The following is a 21,474-nucleotide window of genomic DNA, read 5'->3' as shown; positions in this document are numbered from 1 at the left end:
TAACCCAAGCGTTTTTATAGCCATGCATCCAGGAAATGTTTTCCAGGGAAATATCTCCCTGCCTGTGAGACTGCAAGACCTTGCTTCCTGTCAAATGTCTGGGATCTAGGGTGTACTAAGGTTCTTCACTGTGAACTACAACAAGTCTCAGACATGTGATGATTCTGTCACCAGTATAAACAAATCACCATGCCCCCCAGCTGTCTAGGTGGTTTCCAGAAACCATCAAATTGACAGGTTCTGTACTGGTTACCAGCTTTGTGTGTGATGTTCCTTGTGAGAAATGAGATGGTTCATTCTGGCCCAAAGGAGCATCAAGTATGGGTGGTGGGCATCTGCCCCTCTTTGGGGCACAAGGTATAAAGGTGGAGATGTAGATGCTGAAGTCATCATGGGCTAGTCACATAGCAACTGGGCACCTTTGTATGAGCTACTGAAACCCTTTAAAATCTGTTGAAAGTTTACTCCTGTCTAGTTTTGACAACAGTACCTCTGTCAAAGAAGTAGGGTGATTGATCTGTTGTGCATTCTGTCGTTATCACCGGGCATCATTACAGATGCTTGTTGTATTGTACAAGTTGTCCTTAACTTAGCTTTGATGCTTGCAGAATGAGCAGCCTGGGTGAAGACAATCCCTTTTATCTTTGAGCCTCTGGGAGGCTTTTCTGTGCTGTGGCTTTTTAAAAAAATTCTGCTAATTGTTTCAGCTCTGTCACCTCCCTTCTTCTCCATGGGTTCTCTACAACCTCCCAAGTCAAGAGGCCTGTGGGATGCTGTCTTCCATACTGAATTTCCTCTGACCCCTTCCATCCCACCTGCTGGTCCTGCATTCAATGGAAGATCCTGTCTGGTGTCCAAGTGTGCTTCTTCTTCCCTTCATGCACCTACAGCATCAAGGCCACCTGATAACCAGAAGTCCTGGAGCTGTTCTCCACACTTTACATCGTAGATCATCTTGAATTTTACTTGTACCACAAGTAACCTGGAAAGGAGACTAAAGTAGCCCACAGTTCCATGCTCCTCAAAGTCCAGCATCCCTAATAAAAACTCTCCTAGTTTTTTTTTCCATTTGCGATCCTAATGCTCAAATGAAAATGAAGTTTTGCCTTTGACTTTTCACTCCTTTGTCAGTTTTCCAGTGACTGGCAAGCCCGGGGTGACAGAGTCAAGCCTCAGCAGCTCCTCTCTGTGGAATGTGATGGTGGCAGCTCTTATCACCAGATGTTCAGGCTGCCTGATGTCTTCCCAGGGTCCCTTTGTTAGTGCCCCAGGATGATCTGACTAAATAGCTTTTAGAGCAGTGAGCTTGGAAGGCTGTCTTCTCAGCAGTGTGCAAGCGCAACCTGATGAGCCAGAGAACTTCAGAAGCCTGGCTTCATGGTGTCTCCTTGCCATATTTACTGTGCCATCAGCCTGATTTAGCTCCCCAATTACTGGGAGAATGCAGTTCTAATAACACCCTCATTTATTAAAAGGTACTAATAATTTACTCTACTGAGCTTTCAAGGGCTCATCCATTCCTGAGAAGACCCCTCTCAGCATCTCAAACCCCAGCCAGTGACCACGGCCTGGGCTGAGGCTTAGATCAAGGTATGAGTTAGGACAGGAGGCACACTTGTTTCTATCATAAGTACAATGTAGAATGTGTTTCATCTCCAGTATGTCACAGTAATGAGTGGTTTCAGGCAGTCTATTGGCTGATTGAGAAAAAGTATTGCTTTTAAAGAGTGTGTCCCTGATGGCTCTCAAACCTTGTAGGCATGCATAGAAGGAGGGCACACACAACACATATACGATACACATACAACACACTCTATGTCACACATACTGCATCTACTCATATACTATATCACACGTTGTACACACCCATACACCATACCCCATACCATACCATCCCACCTCACACTGCACATACCCACATACCACACATACACAATACTACACACACACCAAACACCAAAATTTCCCTTTTAAATTTGTGAGATAATGGTTCCTTTTCATTTTTTACTGAGGCAAATGAGACTTTATTTGACAGACTCAGTTCTCTGTTCTGAATTTAACTTTCTCCCCAGGAGCCATGTGTTTTCTCATCACCATGTTTCTATTTTCTTAGGTCTTCCTCTCTTATCTTACACTTCCTGTCTGTCTTTTCCTGCAGCACCCGCGCTGCAATTACCCCGACGTATCGAGCGAGGGACTACAGATTGAACAATGCTGCAGACAACGGGTCATCCATTCTAAGAGAATGCTGTTTAATGAGGAGGGGCCAAGGCCTTTTATACAGTACAGAGGCAGGTGGAAAAATTCAAGATGATGTAGATGGGAAGTGCCCAGGACAAGAGGAATGTAACTAAGGTAACCAGGGTACAAAACAGGAACTTGTGGTCATCTCAGCGAGGCACAATGTTCACAACAGGAAGCTGCCAGGACAGAATAACAATTGCATCCCGGCCAGGGCATGGCCCCAGGGGGCCCAAGTCTAACAGTTACCAACAGGTCCTACCTTCATATAAATTAAATGAGCTCCCGTCTTAGGTTGCCAGGACACTAGCTCTCTGCCTTACCCATCTCAAAACACAGTCGCTCTGTCTTAGGTTGGCAGGAGCCTCTATGGTCTTAGCAGTCACTGGATACTCATTTATCAAGCTAAACCAATTTTGGAGCAGTGGAATTATCCAATGACAGGGAAGCAAGGACCTGTTTGGTGTAGAACTGTTGAAGGGCCTGTTCTTTTTTCATGTAGAAGCATTGGTCACCTTAGCTAGGATAACGCAAGCATGATGATACATAGGATAACAAATAAGCATATGAACATCCCACAAAATATCAATTTGTTCTTGCAATAAGGCTGTCTGCTGATTAAAATTCTGAATAGTCAATTGAATCATGAAATTCAATGAATTCTGAGTAGATAGGGCATTGGCCACCTCCTCAAAAAAGTTTTTCCAAAGTCTAAATTCTGGGAGATGGCAATTCTAGCAGCTGTCGCAGCGGTGGCAGCTAAAATGATGGATCCAATAATGGTGGCAGTGATATCAAAGTCTCTCTTCTCTCAAAAGAGGATCAAGCCACTCTCTCCTGTATGCTCCACTGGAAATGGAAGTACTCCAGGCATTCGTCATGCTCCTGCCTCTGCCTCCTTCAGCAAATCCTACTGGTATGTGCCACCATAGCCAGCATCAAGATCTGTGGATTCTTCACTAGTGCCCATACTGTCTCCTGAAGGCTGGTGGGTAGATGGATGAGAGACAGGACACATACAGCACCCAGGAACCCAAATGGGTACCTCATTTTCCTGTGGGAAAACACAAGCAGATCCTCGGGCCCACACTAAAGAGGATCCAGACCCTTCTGTACACCAGTGGACAGATCCTTTCACTTCACCATTTCTTTATGTCTTGTAGGAGGTCTTTAATGCCTATCTGCATCAGAAGCATCAATAGTTAAACATTTTAAAATATATAATCTATAGGCTAATTGTGAATGTGGGGTAGTCTTTCCACTATATTCTCCCTTCTTAGCCTTATATAAATAAGCTTTAAGTGTGAGGTGTGCCAGTTCTATAATAGCTTGACTCTGCGGATTATGGGGAATACCAGTCTTATGCAAAATATCGTAGGAAGAGAAAAAGGATACAAGCCCTGCGCTAGTGTAGGCTGGTCTATTATCAGTTTTTAATTGTTTGGGAGTCCCCATGTATGAGAAGGCCAGCAATAAATGTGCCTTGAAATCCTTAAATTTTTCTCCTGAATGGGCAGATGCAAAAAGGAGTCCAGAATATGTATCAATGGAAACATGTACAAACTGTAATCTACCAAAACTAGGAACATGAGTAACATCCATTTGACAAATGTGATTAGGCATGAGTCCCTTAGGATTGATTCCAGAATGTAAAGTAGGAAGGAATTCAGCACATGTTTATCAATCCTTTACTATTTGGATGGCTTGATTTCTAGTTACTGCAGTATGGTTTCACAAGGATTGAGCATTAAGATGAAACTTGGCATGAAGTTGGCGAGCTCGATCCATACACCAGTTGTTTGAAAACAAAGCATGGGCATTTGAGTTAACTGGTCTGCCCTGCGATTTTCTTCAGCTAAGGGTCCAGGTAAGGAAGAGTGGGCTCGCAAATGCCCAATGAAGATGGGTGAGATTCAATATCAAATCTGTAGTTCCAAAAGCAGAGACTGGTGAAATATATGGACAAGTCTTTAGAGGGCTAAAATTTGAGTTACATACTTACTATCAGAAAAAATATTAAGCGGCTGATCAGGAAAAAGTTGTAAAGCTAATATAACAGCCTATAATTCAGCTAATTGCCCAGACCAAGTGGGTACAGTTACGGACTTGCTTACAGACTCTGATACTATGAAGGCAATACCTTTAGAGGTTCCATCAGTATACACCACTCTGGCCTCAGGAATTATTATTTTATGAAAAATCACAGGATGTAACTTTAAAATGTCACTCAACTTATTAGGAGGATAGTGATTATCAAATTGACTAGAAACAGAGGACAAAAATATGGTCCAATCATCATTATTGTTTTGTATCCATAATAATTGTGCTGCAGAAAGGGGTGTAATAATATGATCTGGGTTTTTACCAAAGGTTTGCATTCTTATTTTACAAGCTTTGAAAAGAAGTGACACCATAGCCTGTGGATATGACATAACTATTTTTGCAGGTGACGCTTGTGAATGAACCCATAAGATGGGCTCAATTTGCCAAAACATCCCTGTGGGGGCATGGGTTGTACAAAAAAATTAGTAACTGTAATGATTGGTTGTAATCTACATAATTAACATATGCTTTGGTCAATGCCTCTTACACTATCTGGATACATGCACGTCACTCAGGTGTTAATATTCGGGCAGAGGAGGGATCTGGATTACCCTGCAGGATATCAAAAAGAGGCTTCAACTGATCAGAGGAGATTCCTAGGCTAGGCTGGATCCAACTGATGTCTCCTAAGAGCTTTTGAAAATCATTTAAGGTTCTCAAAGAATCTAAATGCAAGGCAATCTTTTGTGGCTTGATGCCATTTTGAAGAAGTTGATGGCCTAAATATTGATAAGGGTATTGTTGTTGAATTTTCTCTGGGGTTATTTGTAACATGGCTTGTTTTAATACTCCTTGTAAGGCTGGTAAGGCATCTAAGGCTTCAGATTCCTGTTGGGTCGCTATCAAGATATCATCTATGTAATGAATGAGGTATATTTTGGGATACAGCTTTCTAACTGGTTTGATGGCAGCAGAAACGTACATTTGACACATGGTGGGACTATTGGCCATACCCTGAGGTAAGACTGCCCATTGGTACCTCTTATAAAGCTCCTTAAAGTTTATGGATGGGACACTAAAAGCAAACCTATGAGAATCCTTAGGATGCAAAGGGACGGTAAAAAAGCAATCCTTGAGGTCAGTCACGATCATATGCCAGTCCTTTGGAATGACAACTGGAAGAGGCAATCCAGGTTGAGTAGCCCTCATTATTATCATGGAGAGATTGACTGCATGGAGGTCTTGAAACAGGCTCCATTTACCAGACTTTTTTTAAATAACAAAAATAGGAGTATTCTACGTTGATGTAGAAGGTATAGTATGGCCAGCAGCTAGTTGTTCTTGGGCCAAGACATTAGCAGCCTCCACCTTTTCTTTAGAAAGGGGCCATTGTCCTACCCAAACAGGGTCATCATTTCTCCATGTGATAGGAATAGGAGGAATACGAGGCTACGTTACAATGGCCCCTGTGGAAAATTTCCTAACCCCATTCTATCATAGGGACAATGAGTCTCCTGGGCTAAATCAGTTATGGGTTGAGCATTACCCTGAAGATGCTTTCCCAGGCCTTGGCCAGGGCAGTATCCCTGTTGTTGTAACTTCTTTTGTACTGGGGGTGTAGTTAAAACAGCTCCCATTCGCTCCGGAATATCTCTTCCCCATAAATTAACAGGAATATGATGTAAAACATAGGGCTGAAAAACTCCTGTACGCCCTTCAGGATCTCTCCAAGTTATGAGCTGTATGCTTCGAAGGGGACCAGTAGCCATCCTAATACCCTGCAAATGAGTATCACTGTGTTGCAATGGCCAAGCCTTAGGACAAAAGTTATGTGAAAATACAATGGTATCAGCTCCAGTATCCAAAATCCTTTAAACTCTTTGCTGTTGATTGTGAGTATCATCTTGGGGCGACTATTCATGGCAGCCACCCAAAAGGCTGCAGGTCCAGTGGAACCAAATCCTTGTCCTTCTCTTGTGTCTTTTAAGAAGGGGTTGGAAGTTTCAAATTGATGCAACAGGACAAGTTGAGCCACTCGGGAATCCTGAGGTATAACAAGGACACCCTTAGTGGTTTGGTTTCCATCATTAGTTTTATTTCTCCCATTGTATCAGGATCAATGACTCCTGATATGACCTTGAGGCCTCTCATGAGAGCATTACTGAGACCCAGCAGTAAGCCAATTGTCCCTATAGGTAGGGGGCCATTGACCCCTGTACCTACGGCTAGGGGAACCCATCTGTGGAGTCAGTATGACTCTGGAGGAGGTACAGAGGTCCAGTCCTGCACTCTCTGCTGTGCCTCTGATGAGGTCTCTGATAGAAAGGGGTTTCTTTGTGGGATAAAATGTGCATGTGTGTGTGCGGGTGTCTGCAAGGCTATGTACACCCGATGTATTGGGGCCCAGAGCAGACCCTGAGACCTGTTTCCCTGTAAAGATCTACCTTGCTTGTCCATTTTAGAGTAGCACTCATTTGCCCAATGATGTCCATGATCACATCAAGGGCACAACCTGGGTTTCCTGGCCCTGTGAGAGGCACTTTAGTGCCTTGACAGCTTTGGGTACATTCTCGCTTGAAATGCCCTTCTTGTCCACATTGGAAACAGGGCTTAGGCCGAACATGGTTTCCCTTGTACAGCGGAAGCAAGTACTTGTCCCATGATATGTGTGGAGTCAATGTCCCAGCAAACTTTTAAATAATCGTTAATACTCTTGCTTTTATGTGGTCACAAGGCATCTTGATGGTATTTGTTGGCATCTTCAAAGGCCAGTTGCTTGATGATACACACACACACACACACACACACACACACACACACACACACACACACACTCACTCACTTGATAAATAAGTAAATAATAATAAATTTAGGAAATACAGTACCTGGGAGACTAAGAGCTTGAAATTCTAATCTCAGACTCTGTCAAGGCCTCCACTCTCCTCAACATATCCCTATCTTATGTTTCTTCTATCAAGGAGAGGAAGAGAGTAAAAAATGAATTGTCCATCTCAGTTTTCCTTGATAGGTTGGATTACCAAAGAGAGCTTGACAAGTCAGAGGAGAAGGAAGGCAAATTTAGGCCCTTCACAGTCATCTGGGGCCTCACCTTGGTGCTCCACAGCTGTCTCCTGCATCCAGCTGATAAACACCATCTTTCTCCCTGTCAAGCTGCTGACTTAACATGGTGGCCTTGCTTCTCTCTCTCTCTCAGTTACATGACAGTGCAAGAGATGCAGTTCCCAGCTCATGAAGCACTGTAATTCACAGTGCTGGCAGCTTCCTGTGGACGAAGCTCAGATATATAAAGTCTGGCTTGGAAACCAAGGCCTCTGGATTCTAATCAGCCAGGCTCAGTCCTGGCCTCCCAGAGGCCAACGCTTGCCTGAGATGAGGAAGTTCCTCTTTGTCCACCAACAGGTAAAAAAAAAAAAAACATGAGGGGTGATTCAGTTTCACAGGCCATAAAGTTACATGTCCACTTCTTCCACTTCTTTTTCTTGTTTATTATGGTGGAAAACTTCTGAATTCACCATCTATATTTTGTCAGAGGATGGAAATTGTTTTATCTTGCAGGTTTCTCCACACCTCCCCCCCGGCACCCCCCTCCCCGCTCTCTCTCCTCCTTCTGGTCTTGCTGGCTTCTCAGTCTGTCTCTTACCCGAGTCTTTAAATCTAGGCTGGCTATTGGCAGATGGAAGCAATCTGTGGGACAGGCACTGGGAGACATTCTTTCAGGGAGAGTTTTGTGTGGAAGGAAGGTCTGAACTGATAGCCATTTCAGGGCAGAAGGAACTACTTAGCCTCTCCTTCCCATGGGCTCCTCAAGTTTGCATATATAAACAGAGTTCTCATGGCCAATATGATAGGACAGCAGCAACACCTAGTTCCAATGTTTGTTACTTCCTTAGTCCTAGAAACCCAGTAAAGAGGCATGTGCCACATTGTCTGTCTTGTTCACAGCCCCCCAAAAAAGTTCCCCTTCTTTATCAGGTGTCTAACGGTCACCATGGCCATGGCTGATTTAACTAGGACTAAGCCTCTAGTCCGAAGTTACCTGACCTAGGATTTACTGAGCCCAATATTAAGACAACTTATGACAGCAGATTCTCCCTGTTGGTGGGCCTTTCCTCACTACTTCGTTGGGAAACTCTTAACCCTTTAGAAAGACTGTAAGAATGATACTTGCATACCAATAAGCCTGTCACTGGATTCTCCAGAGATCATTTCCTGTGCTGTATCACATGACCGCCCTTCTAGTCACCCTCCTGGCCATCTGCCCATACATTTCACTTTTCATTACCGAGGGAATCTGGAACACCATAACTGTTGGCTGGAGAGCCTATTGATGATTGGCAGAAGGACCCAGGGAAGGAGATTCGCCTGGATGAGATCATGACTGGGATGGAGCTGAAAACGTGCTTGCTGAAGAGGAAAGGAACAGGCAGCATCAAGGGAGGCAGAATCTGCAACCAGCTGCTGAGATGCAGACAGCATCTGTTTGGGTTGCTGATCTGAGTCTCATTTTAAATGAATCTTGGCTGAAGAGTTGGACAAAATTTCCAGCAATTTCTGAAGTGGCCATAAACACATTTCTGCCGGTTTCTTGTTTTTATTTATTTTTCTTACATTTAAAGGCTTTTTTATTTTCAATATTTTAGGAAGACTGCATACCTAGATACCTCATACTCCCACACATACACTTTTTTTCTTATTTAATGTAATGAAACAAAGTTAAAAGGCTCGAGTCTTTTATTATATAGTTGATACTATTTCTCCTGATTAATTGTTTGTTTCTCAAAATATCTCAACATTTCTCTTAGCTACTCTAGTCTGAATGTGGTAAGGGTTATTCTTTGCAACTTGCATCAAGTATAAGACCTCAAAGAAAAACAACAACAACAACAACAACCAAAAAGCATAACAATTAAGGACGAATGTCAACCAAAATATTGTTTTTAAAGTTGCTTGATTATCTCAAGTTATTGTAATTGTTTTTATTTGTGTGTGTGGTGTTAGGGATCAAACTATCTAGGCAAGCTCTCTGCCACTGAGCCATGTCAAACCTGTCAAGTTAGAAAAACAAAAATGTTCTGGTACAAGTGGCTGTGAATAGAGCTGTAAAGATTGCTTTTTAAAAAATTATTTTTTAAGAATTTCATATATGAGAATTTACATATTTTCCTTCTTCCTAAATGAGTAATTACATAGTAGTTTCTTATAAAAATTTATATAATTTTCCTCCTCCTCTTCCCTCTCACTCCTTTCCTGCCTCCTCCTTACTACTTCTAGAATTTATGGTGTTTTATTCACTAATATTATTACATATATTCACATATACATTTATAAATACCATTTGTTGAGTTCATTTAATGTTGACCATATGTATATGTGTATAGAGTGGGCCACATGTGACTTCATAGCCTACTATTGAATTCATTCAGGGACTAGGCTGTCTTAATTATTTTTATATTGCTGTGCTTAGACACCATGGCTAAGGCAACCTATAAAAGAAAGTGTTTATTTCGGGCTTAAGTTTTCAGAGGTTAGCACTCGGGACTATGAAAGTGGGGAACATAGTAGTAGGTAGCCAGAAATGCACTGGAGCAGTTAGCTGAGAGCTCCTGTCTTGTGGGGCAGTCAGGAAGCAGAGAGGACTAACTAGGAATGCTGTGGGCTTTTGAAACCTCAGAGCCTGCTCCCCAGTGGCACAGCTTCCTTCAGTTAGGCCACACCTCCTAATCCTTCCCTAACAGTTCCATCAGCTGGTGCCAAGTATTCAAATATGTGAGCCTGTGAGGGCCATTTTCATTCAAATAATCACGGGAGCCTTATGAGATTTCTTCCAACCATGTTGGCGTGGTAAATGGTGTTGTTACTTTTCAGCTGTTCTTTAGGTAGCCATATTGTTGAGATTTCATGGGTGTTCTTTCCTGTCATCTGTAGAAGAGACTTTCTTTTCTTTTTTTAAAGATTTATTTATTTATTATGTATACAACGCTCTGCCTGCATTAGGCCTGCAGGCTAGAAGATGGCACCAGATCTCATTATAGATGGATGTGAGCCACTATGTGGTTGCTGGGAATTGAACTCAGAACCAACGGAAGAGCAGACAGTGCCCTTAACCACTGAGCCATCTTTCCAGCCCAGAAGAAACTGTCTTGCATTAGCCACCCTGGTCCATTAGCTCTTACAGTTGTTCCACACCTGTCTCCCTCTTTTGTGATGCTCCCAGAGCCTTTGTTGTAGATGTGTCATTTGGGGTTAGGAACCTCACAATCTCTTGTTCTCTGCATTTGAAGCTGTGGCTTTCTGTAATGGTCTTTGACTGCTATGAAAGGAAACTTCTCTGATAATGGGTTGTAGCTACACTGACTTACCTGTGGATATAAGGATAAATGGTTAGACTGCAGCTAGAAATCATACTGGTTTAGTGAAGTGGCTGTAGTAGGTTCTTTCGGGGCCATTGCTTCATCTGCAATGGCTAGATCTATAGGACCAGGCCTGTATTTCTTCCTGTTAAGTGCAACTTAACCTGATTGTATGGCTATTTGTTACCCCAAGATAGAAATAAGTGTGACTATTAAACCTTTGGAGACATCTTCCCATCTCACTCATTATTGTGGTTTGTAGACAACACATCTAGGTAGGACTATCAGTTTCCCACTTGGCAGCAAATCATAGTCAGCTGCTATGGACAATCTGAAGCAGCCCCGTTCCCCTCCTTGGAATAAAACAAAGATATATTCCCATAACAGTTTTGTGTTTTTAAAGAAACCAAAAATTCTCACTACAGAGGAAAAGGATTGTTTTATCTTACAGCTTATAGCCCACCATCTAGGGAGTCAGGGCAAGAACGCCAGCCAAGAACCTGGAGCCAGGAGCTGATACAGAAGCCACAGAGGAGGGCTCCCTGCCCCCTTGCTCATGGTGGCTTGCGCTCCCAGGGCCCCTGGGGTAGGGGTGGTACAGCTCACAGTGAGTGAGCCCACTCACACCAGTCATCGGTTAATAAAACTCCACCATAGGTTGCCTACAGGAGAGTCTGGTTGGAACATTTTCACAGTCTGTCTTCCCAGATGACTCTTATTTGTGTTCAGTTGATGGAAACTAGAACACACAGTAGTCCAGCTGCCAACTTAGCAAACTTTGTTTTCACTCATCAGGAAAGAGGAAAGTTGTTCATATGCACACTCTGTGAGCAAACCCACACCTGCCTTATCTCTGAGCTGTAGTGACACTCCCATGTCTTTATGATGTAATCTGAGAGACTTGGGCATATCTCAGGGTGTCACAGTCTAATGCACCAGTGGTGTACTGATTAGACGGTGCCAGAAAAGCAACCACCATTCTGGAGGTCTTCACAAAATAATGCACGCCAGAGGGTAGGAGACAAACTCCACAAAGATAAGGCGACTATCCACTTCATAAGAGTGTATAGTGACAAGGAGTGGATCAGGCAGAAGCACACATTCTAGTATCTCACATCCCAGTTATAAATAAGGAAACATAGTGCTTTGTAAGTCTTTTAATTTGGTAAAGGATACATTTCACACCTAAGTGTGCCCCTTCTTTCCATGTCCTGGGGGTATGGAGTGATGCCAACTCTGAATATGGCTATAACAGGCAGGATCTGTACAAGTAGATCCAAGCTGGGTGAGAACAGAGCTTCTTCTGGGACCTAGTGACCTCATGGACACAGTGGTGTTGGAGGTGTAGGAAGATGCACATTTGGGGTCCTTGGCCATCCCTGCAGGGAGAATCATAGTACAGGGTCAGAGATCATGGAGGTGGGCCCTGGCAAACACAAGCAGGAAGGATATACCTTTCCATAGGAAGTTCCTGAGATACTAGTGAGTCCTGAGATACTAGCTGTGTCACACCATGGGACATCTAATGACCATACATCACTAATTGGGTTCAGCCAGACTCACTGGGTCACTAAGTTTGGTGGACTAACATAAATCATCAGTAAGAAAGGAAATGGAGTAACCAAGATGGAGCCTCAGCCACTGAGAGGATGACAGCACACTGTGTGAGCAGGTAGAGAACCGGCCTGGTACTTCGAAGGTTGTAGGTTCAAGCCTCGGTTCTAGAACCAAACCAATCACTTTAATTTTGGAATCGCTTCAGAGTCCAGAAAAGGAGCAAAGGCACTCCAGTCTAGCTTTGTCAACATCCAGATGTGGCACACTTAGCATAACTGAGGAAATAATGGCATAATATTAACAAAATGTCATACTTTAGATGGATCTTATTAATTTATGCTCAAGGTCCCTTTTCTGTCCAAGCATCCCATGCATAATGGCAGTCTACAGTCATGTTTCCACACCTAGAGGTTATGAAAGTTTTTTTTTCTTTCTGTATTTGTGTCAGTGTTTTTGATGACAGCTCAGAGGTCAGTTACTTTGCAGACTGCATCAGTTAGGATGGATAGGTTCTCACTGTGTAACCCAGGCTAGCTTCAGCCTTGCCAGTGTTGGATTAGAGGTGTGTAGCAAGCTCTGTGCCTGGCTGTAGGATTTGTCTCTACATTGTCACATCAGAGCAAGGATGTTTGTTGTGTTAGTACCCTTGACCATGTTGCCGAGTGGCTTCTCTCAAGTCATTTTCCTCTTTGCATGGTATACTCTATAATTGCTAAGGAACCAATCCTCTACCCTTCCCACCAAGCGGGGTTTTGTAGCTCAGTCTGGCTGCAAAGGCTCTTTAAGTAGCAATGCCCCTGAACTCCCCATCCTCCTCCCTCTACATTCTGTGTCCTGGGTTTGCAGACATGTCTCACCACACCAGGTTTAGATGGTGGTGCCAGGGACTGAACCTATGGCTTCACACATAATAGACAGCCACTGTACCAACTGAGCTATGTGCCTAGCCAGACACCCTGCTCTGAAGTGGGTAGAATTTCATTCTGAATTACACCTTAGCTCCTCAAGAATATATGGTATTGACATAAATTGGAGTTCTGCATTCAAGATTGCCCCTCCCACCCACTTATTGAATCACTTGTATCAGCATGAACTCATTCTCTGGGCTGTTACCTAATATTGTTTACTCTGTCACCTGTTCATCCCAGCATTGGCAATTGAGTTCTTCTCAGCTGTCCCCTGTGTGTGTCTCTCATGCTATCTCCATCATTTTGTTTTTGCTTGCTTGCTTTCTGGAACAAGATGACCCAGGTTCATTTTGTATGTTCCCCTCTTAATCCTAAAATTAGCCATGTCTTCATCAAAAATGCATGCAAGGAGTGATGAGTGCCATTCGGATGCTAGTTTCAAACCAAATGCAGGGAGAAGCAGCTGTGTTTCCACTTCCCAGGGTCTGTGTTGGAGAAGGTCACAGAGGAGCCAACCAAATGACTAACCTACCAAAGTCTGATCGTCAGCGCCTCCAGTGTGACACTAGTCATGTGCTCAGTAACTAATGTTTAAAACAAGTTCAAGTGGGATTGCAGTTTCACTCTGGACATTCTGCTGTCTGGGACATTTTCCAGTGTCACCCCCCCATAACCAATACTGATTCCTTTTGCCTAGTTTTCACAGCTCGTGATGATCTTATGGCTGTTGTAACCTCTGCAGAGAGCCCCGATGTGCAGTTGTTCCTGTCTCAGCTGAAACATCCAGTGAGCTATGTGTGTGGCACAGTGATGGCCAGTAAGAAAAGAGACAAAGCCAGACATGGTGGTGAAGGGATTTAATCCCAGGATTGAATCATTAGGCAGAGGCAGAAACTACAATCTTAGGGCTAGCCTGGTTTCCATAGTAACTTCACGGCCAGCCAGGACTACATAGTGAGACCTGTCTAAAAAGGGGTTAAGCAGAACCCATGTGGACTAAGAGTGGCAGGTTTATAAAATGGTTTGGGGTGTGGTTTATGAGTGACAGTCTTACTATGCAGCCCACAGCTGGTCTGAATCTTGCTATGTAGTTGAGGTTAGCCTGGGCTTGTGGTCCTTCTGTCTCTGCCTCCTGAGTCTTCACTCGTTTTGCAGGTGTGTACCCCCATGCCAAGCTTACTTAGTGTGGATTTAAAGAAGAGAAATGAAGAAAACCTCGCTGTAGTTTTTATAGAATAATGTGGATTTCTAGGGAGAAGGCAGATCTCTCAGAACAAGGACAGTAGAGGAGGAGAGGAAACAGTGAGTTCAGGAGAAAGCCACTGCACCGTGTCAACACAGCCAACAGGGCAATACGACATTTGCCAAGGAGCCATGGAGATGTAGGTGTGCATGCCTATTTTTAAAAAATTATCTGTATTATTCGTATTCCCAATATGCCCGGCTAGTATTAAATTAAGACACACTTGTTATATTTTAAAATAGCCTTAGTTAACTTGGGGCAGGGAAGACATTAATCCTCTAAACTACTTCCCATTGTGGGGCAGGTATGTGATACCTGCCCGAATCCCATGCCATCTGTTTCTAAATAACTTCTATCAAGCCACCTCCCATCCATAATCCCAAATTCTTTTAAAGTTCTCCATCTGTGTCGAATCTCCATCCATGCCTGCCACATGTTTCTCCTCCATCTAACCCATGGCAGCCTTCCTTTCCTCCTAGGGTCTTTTTCCTTCCTCTTCTTTTTCTTCTTCCCAGAATTCCCCCCTCCCTCTCTCTCCAGGTGGGATGGCTTTTTATTAAGCAAAAGGTGGGTCATAGAGACAGCAAGCAGTAATTAGCACCAGAATACATCAGACCATCCCCAGCACATCCCCTCCTCTGCCCTGGCTTCTCCTCCCTTCTCCTCCCCTTTCCTATCCCTCTTTTTCTGAGCTCATAGGTGTTTTGCTAAGTCCATTCTTTCTGAAGGATGCAGTGGAGAGAAAGACATTCTCAGGAGTCTGTGGTTTCCCAGCATAGCAGCATGACTCCAGTGGGTCTGAGACCAGAGTAACTGTGAGCTAAAGGGTGTATTGTGAAAACACAAAACTGGGCATGTTAGCTTATACCTATAACTCCAGCACTATAGAGGTTGAGGCAGGAGGATCACTGCAAGTTCAAGGCCAGCCTGGTCCACAAAGAGAGTTCCATTCTAAACCAGGCAGGCCTAATTAGTGAGATTATATCTCAAAAACAAAACAATAGCTGGTGTGGCAGCACACGCCTTTAATCCCAGCACTGGGGAAGCAGAGGCAGGCAGATCTCTGTGAGTTCGAGGCCAGCCTGGTCTACCAAACAAGTCTAGGACAGCCAGAGCTACACAGAGAAACCCTGTCTCAAAAAACCAAATAAAACCCCACCACTACCAACCAACCAACCAACAAACAAATCCCCAAGGCCCAAAACAACAAATAACAACAAAAAAATCTCCTCTCACACAGTCTGATATATTAAAAATGACTAGAAAACATGAAAATTCCAGTATGGCATGATTAATGATCAAAGAGATGGAAATATTTACTATCTCAATTTGATTATTACACTCTATGTATGAATTGAATTGCAATAACATACTTCATGATACAAATAACCCTCAATAAAGAAAAAAAAAGAAATATTGTACTGGTCGTTACAAACATTCTATTGATACCACTCGCATTTATTTTGTTTTGTTTGGTCATTTATTTTTGGGGGACAAGGCTTCTCTGTGTAGCCTTGGCTGTCCGGGACTTGCTTCGTATGTAGACCAGGCTTGGCCTCGAACTCAGGGTGATTGGCCAGCCTTTGCTGGGATTAAAGATGTGCCCCACCACACCCGACTGCAGTGCTTCTTTTACTACTGCAAAAGCTGAGCAAACTGGTGAATCCGGGTGCTGGAAGCATTCTTTATGCAATAAAGGTTTTCATGCCTTGATTTCCCTTCCTTTCCCTTGTCATGCTCTGTGCCCTCAGAGACTGTACAGGTACACTCTTCCTGTATCTAACATTGGGGATTTTCCACCAAGAACACCAGATATCCTCACTGCAGAATTCTTGCAAAATTTATGTAAGTAATAAAGCTTCTGTGACACACTGCACATGTGGAACAGCCAAGGGGAAATTTCTCTGTTGTGATCCGAGGTCAGCATTGCCATGATGCCAAATCAAGGTAAGATATTACAAGAACAATGACAACAGACAGAACGATGTCCACATGAATTAGGTCACAAAAGTATTCAGTTTTAAGTGTAAGACTCCAGGTGGCCTGGGCTTAGCCATCATAACAATAGCATTGTTAGCTGAGCAAAGCAAGCTAAGAATTACAGGCTGATAACAAGGGCAAACAAAGCAACAGTAAACTGAGAAGGACAATTTAAAAATTCTCCATTAACCCCCATCTCAACCCTGCCCCCAGAATTTACTGCCCCTCTCTCACCCTACTTAGAACTTACTACCTCAGACCCCCATTTACCTAAAAGGTCACCTCTTGTTACCCTGTCACTCGTTAACCATTGTTGCGAAGTTCTGCATCTGAATATGGTATATTAATCTGACTCTTGCAGAATGGGGTCTTCCCTCTCCTCAGAGCTTGGTGGACCCTGGTCGGTGAGCTCAATAAAATTCCTTTGCTTTTGCATCGACTCTGGACTCTGACTCTCAATTGGGCTTCCAGGAATAGAATCCCGCAATCTGAGTCTAGCATAAGCAAGTGGAATATAAACATAGAAACACATATACAAAGCCGGATGTGGTGGCACACACCTTTAATTCCAGCAGAGGCAGGCAGATCTCTGTGGGCTTGAGGCCAGCCTGCTCTACAAAGTGAGTCCAGGACAGCCAGGACCACACAGAGAAACCTTGTCTGGAAAAACAAAAACAAAAAGCAAACCCAAAAAGAAACAAGTATTCATGCATCATGACAAAGTAGAAATTGTCCAAGGAATTAATGCAGGACTACCAAGACACTTATTTCTAAAATCAATGTAAATAAATTTTTAAAAACTTTCTATGAGGAGCACAATAGAAGGTATGGCTTGATCATCTGAGGGGGCATTTATGAGCAGATCTGTGGACCTCAAGCTTAAAGAAAAACACTTTCCCTACCATTTTAGGACCCGGCCTGGTTGGTCTATTGTCACTTCTGTAAGCATTGTGCTGGAGTTCATAGTCAGTGTTAAAAGCAAGAAAAAGAACAGGTATGCAGATTGGAAAGAAGAAAAATCCACAAAGATCATGTAATGATTTATGTAGACATTCTAAGAAAAATGTCTACTAGAAAGAGCGGGTTTAACAGTGTACCTTGTCAACATAAAATAAATTGTATTTCTGTATAGTAACAGTGAACAACAGGAAATCAAAATTCTTAGGCTGGACTGTAGTTCAGTGGGTTCAGCGCTTGACAGGATGCATGAACCCTGGGCTTGATCCCTAGAGCTGTCTACAAGCCCAGCTCCTATGAGTGGAGGCAGAGGGATCAGAAGACAAGATCATCCTCAATATACAGTAAGTCATAGTGTCAGCAACTTGTTCTCAAAGTGTTCATCTAAAAAGAAATATGTTTGGGCTAGTTCTAGCTAAGAGCTACATAACCGCTAAGAACACTTTTTAAAACATAAGGACCAGAGTTCAAAGTCCCAGAAAGATATATAACCTAGAAGTGACTGTGTACTGCCTGTGACAGCCCTGTGGTGGGTGAACAGCAGAGTCAGGAGGCTCGCCATAAAGACACTCTCCAAGTGGCGAGGGATAGAACAAAACACACATATGCTACACATACATGTGCGGTGTTTGTGGGTCTTCAAGCTCACTGTGACAATCTCCTGTAACCCAGGCCACAGACTTGAAATTGAGGGGACAGGGAGTGCCACACCCATTCCTCTAGAGTCTGTGTGACATGCGACCTTATCGGCTCAGAGGATGCTCAGACATTGATCAGGTGATGGGCAACCAGATTCTCGAGGGTCCCTGGCAGAAGCCCAGGGATTTGTTGAGGTGAGCATCCCGAGTCCTGGGTGTACAGAGCCTGGCTATTGGCCTACTTCTGCTTTTCCTCCTTCCTTGTTCTATAATCACTCACACATTCTTATTAAGTTCACCTCCAGGGCAAGGTCGTTCTTACCCTCTGAACATCTCAGTAACTGAGAAACCTGATGTGAGCCCATTGGGAAATGAACCAATGGTGGCCATGGATGAAGTAGTTCCGCAGAAAACTGAACGTCTCATATTAAACATTACCAGAAACATGACTGTAAATGAAATTACACCTTGGGGGTGAAGGTGTTTGTGCAGTTGATACAGAAAGAAAATGAGACTGTGCAGGAGACACTTGACAAATGGCAACAGCTGGAGTATAGGCCATAGAATTCTAGAAAGAGAAGGCATATCCAGGAATGTGAGGATAGCAAGGAGAATGAAGCAGTCCCAGGAGTTACCAGGAAAACAGAAAATGGGACAACTTATGACTGGATTGAAGGGAAATGGTAGAAGAGACCCAAATACAGAGAACCATATGCTCTAAGAACCACTCCCTACCGTCCATTACCATATATAGGAGTGTAGATGAGGATTTAGCATGATGGGTTACTAAGGATGGTAAAAGGATAAGATATTAGGACCTGAATCCCTGGGAAAGAATCTTGAGGGCCAGACCTGCATGGTGCACTTTAACTGCAGCAGAGAAAAATGACATAATTACACAACTCACCAAGGTGGTAGTAAAGTATGGCACCTCGTGGAATTGTTTTGGTTTACAATGTATGAGACTACGAGAAATGTTAAGATGTGTAAAGGAATATAACAACTTTATCTAAGTATGGGCTGCAGACATGCAGACTTGCACTTCTCTCATGGGTAAAAGGCATAATAACATGCCTGAGAAAGGAGCCAGCTTCGCCTGGCTGACTGCGAATTCTAAGAAAAGCTCATGCCACCTTCTGAGGTGATTAACCGCAGTCTGTCTCTGGCTCTTATGCATAGCCAGAGGACCTTGTTGTACTTTTAGTTTCTGATTATTGCTGTACTTTGCACTTTGTAACCTGATCTGTATCTCTTAAACTGTGGTTTGTAGCTAGCCGAAGTTCTTGTCATGACTGTATAAACCACTGAGCTCAAGTAAAGATTTTGGCAGCAACAATGAACCTCCCTTGTGTTTATGTCTGTCTGTCGTGCCGATTCTGTCCCCACCTGATATCCTAGGACCCTTGTTCTCCACAGCTAGAAGCCCCCTCGGTGGTCCGTAGCAAGGGAGGAACACTTATTGACTGTGACAGTGACTGCAGAAAAGCTGAGGCTCAGGTGTTATCAGCGGAGCTGACTGAGGCAGTCCCCAGCCCTGCCTGGTTAAACACTTCAGAGAGGTCAGGGAAGTCTCCACCTTTGCCTGGCAATGCTTCAGTTGTAAGATGCCATGAAAAGAAGCACACAGCTGGGCTGGGGACAAAGTGCTTGCCTTGCAAACATGAGGATCTGTTGATTGCAGCATAAAGGCTGGACATGGGGGTGAACATTTGCAGTTCTGCTACTAGAGAGACGGAGACAGGGGACCCTGGGGCTCTCTGGCCACCCGGCCTAACTCTCAGTGGCAGGCTGCTAGCCAAGCCTATGTTGGAAATCCAGGTGGGCCCTAGGGAGACAACTCAGGAGGTGAGAGAACTTGGATCTCTGTGAAGCCCGAGGATCTGAAGTCCACCTAAGAGTTGGGCATGGCCGTTCCTTGTGGCAGAAAAAGGCAGATCCTGGGAGCCTGCTGTGTAGCCAGGCTTCCTAGCTCAAACAGTCCAGTTCAGTGAGAGAGCCTGTCTCAGAAAAATAAAAATAAAAACAAAAACAAACCCCAAAACAACAATAGCAACAACAAACCCAAAAACCAACCTCCACAAACAAACAAACAAACAAACAAACAAACAAGCAGAAAAAGCATCTCATATCCTCTGTTCCATGCACATGCATGCATGGGTATATGTTTTCACACACCTGCTCATACACGTTACATCTCCTCCATATAAACATGGTCTCTAAAGGGGCTCTTGCCTCAACATTCATACAACACACACACACACACACACACACACACACACACACACACACACACACACACAGGCAGAAAACAAAGTTAGGTGCACATTTGAAACCCTTGGCTTGAGGCAATGTTGACAATTCATGAAAATTTTGGGAGAGCAAAGAAAAGGTCTGGATATAGGGAGCTCCATCAAAATACCTACACAATTTTTAAAAAAACATTGAAAGTTCAATTCTGAACTTCAAATGGAAAAACAAAAAACCCAGAATAGCTAAAACAATAAAAGATCATCCAGAGGAATCTCCATACCTGATCTCGGGCTGTACTATAAATCAGCAGTAATTAAAACAGCACAATACTGGCACAGCAACAGGCTGGTTTATCAGTGGAATTGAATTGAAGACCCAGATATGAATCTACACACATATAGTCACTTGATTTTTGACAAAGAAGCCAAATCCATTCGATGGAAAAAGGATAGCATCTTCAACAAATGGTGCTGGTCTAACTGGATGTCTATGTGTAAAAAAATGCAACTGGATCCATATTTGTTACCTTGTACAAAACTCAAATCTAAGTGGATCAAAGACCTCAACATAAAACCAGAGACACTAAGTCACTTAGAAGAAAAATTGGGGAAGAGCCTGGAACACATTGGCACAGGAGACAACTTCCTGAACAGAACACCAACAGCCCAGACCTTAAGGTCAACAATTAATAAATGGGACCTCATGAGGCTGAGAAGCTTCTGTAAGGCAGAAGACACTGTCAAGAGAACAAAACAACAGCCTACAGACTGAGAAAAGATCTTCACCAACCCTATATCTGACAAAGGTCTAATATCCAAAATATATAAAGAACTCAAGAAATTAAACAGCACCAAACCAAATAACCCAATTGAGAAATGGGGCTCAGAACTAAACAGATAATTCTCAACAGAGGAATATCAAATGGCTGAGAAACACTTAAAGAAATGCTCAACCTCCTTAGTCATTAGGGAAATGCAAATCAAAACAACTCTGAGACTCCATCTTACACCCATCAGAATGGCTAAGATCAAAAATTCAAGAGGCACCACATGCTGGCCAGGATGTGGAGAGAGAGGAACACTCCTTCATTGCTGGTGGGAATGCAAACTAGTATAGCCACTTTGGAAATCTGTCTGGTGCTATCTCAGAAAAATGGGAATAGGGCTTCCTTAAGACCCAGCTATTCCACTCCTTGGAATATACCCAGAAGATGCTCCAGAACACAACAAGAAAATTTGCTCAACCATGTTCATAGCAGCCTTATTCATAATAGCCAGATCATGGAA

The sequence above is a fragment of the Acomys minous genome, assembly GCF_964271855.1.
Source record: "Acomys minous genome assembly, chromosome: 11".
Classification (NCBI taxonomy): domain Eukaryota; kingdom Metazoa; phylum Chordata; class Mammalia; order Rodentia; family Muridae; genus Acomys; species Acomys minous.
Note: the sequence above shows the minus strand (reverse complement) of the source record.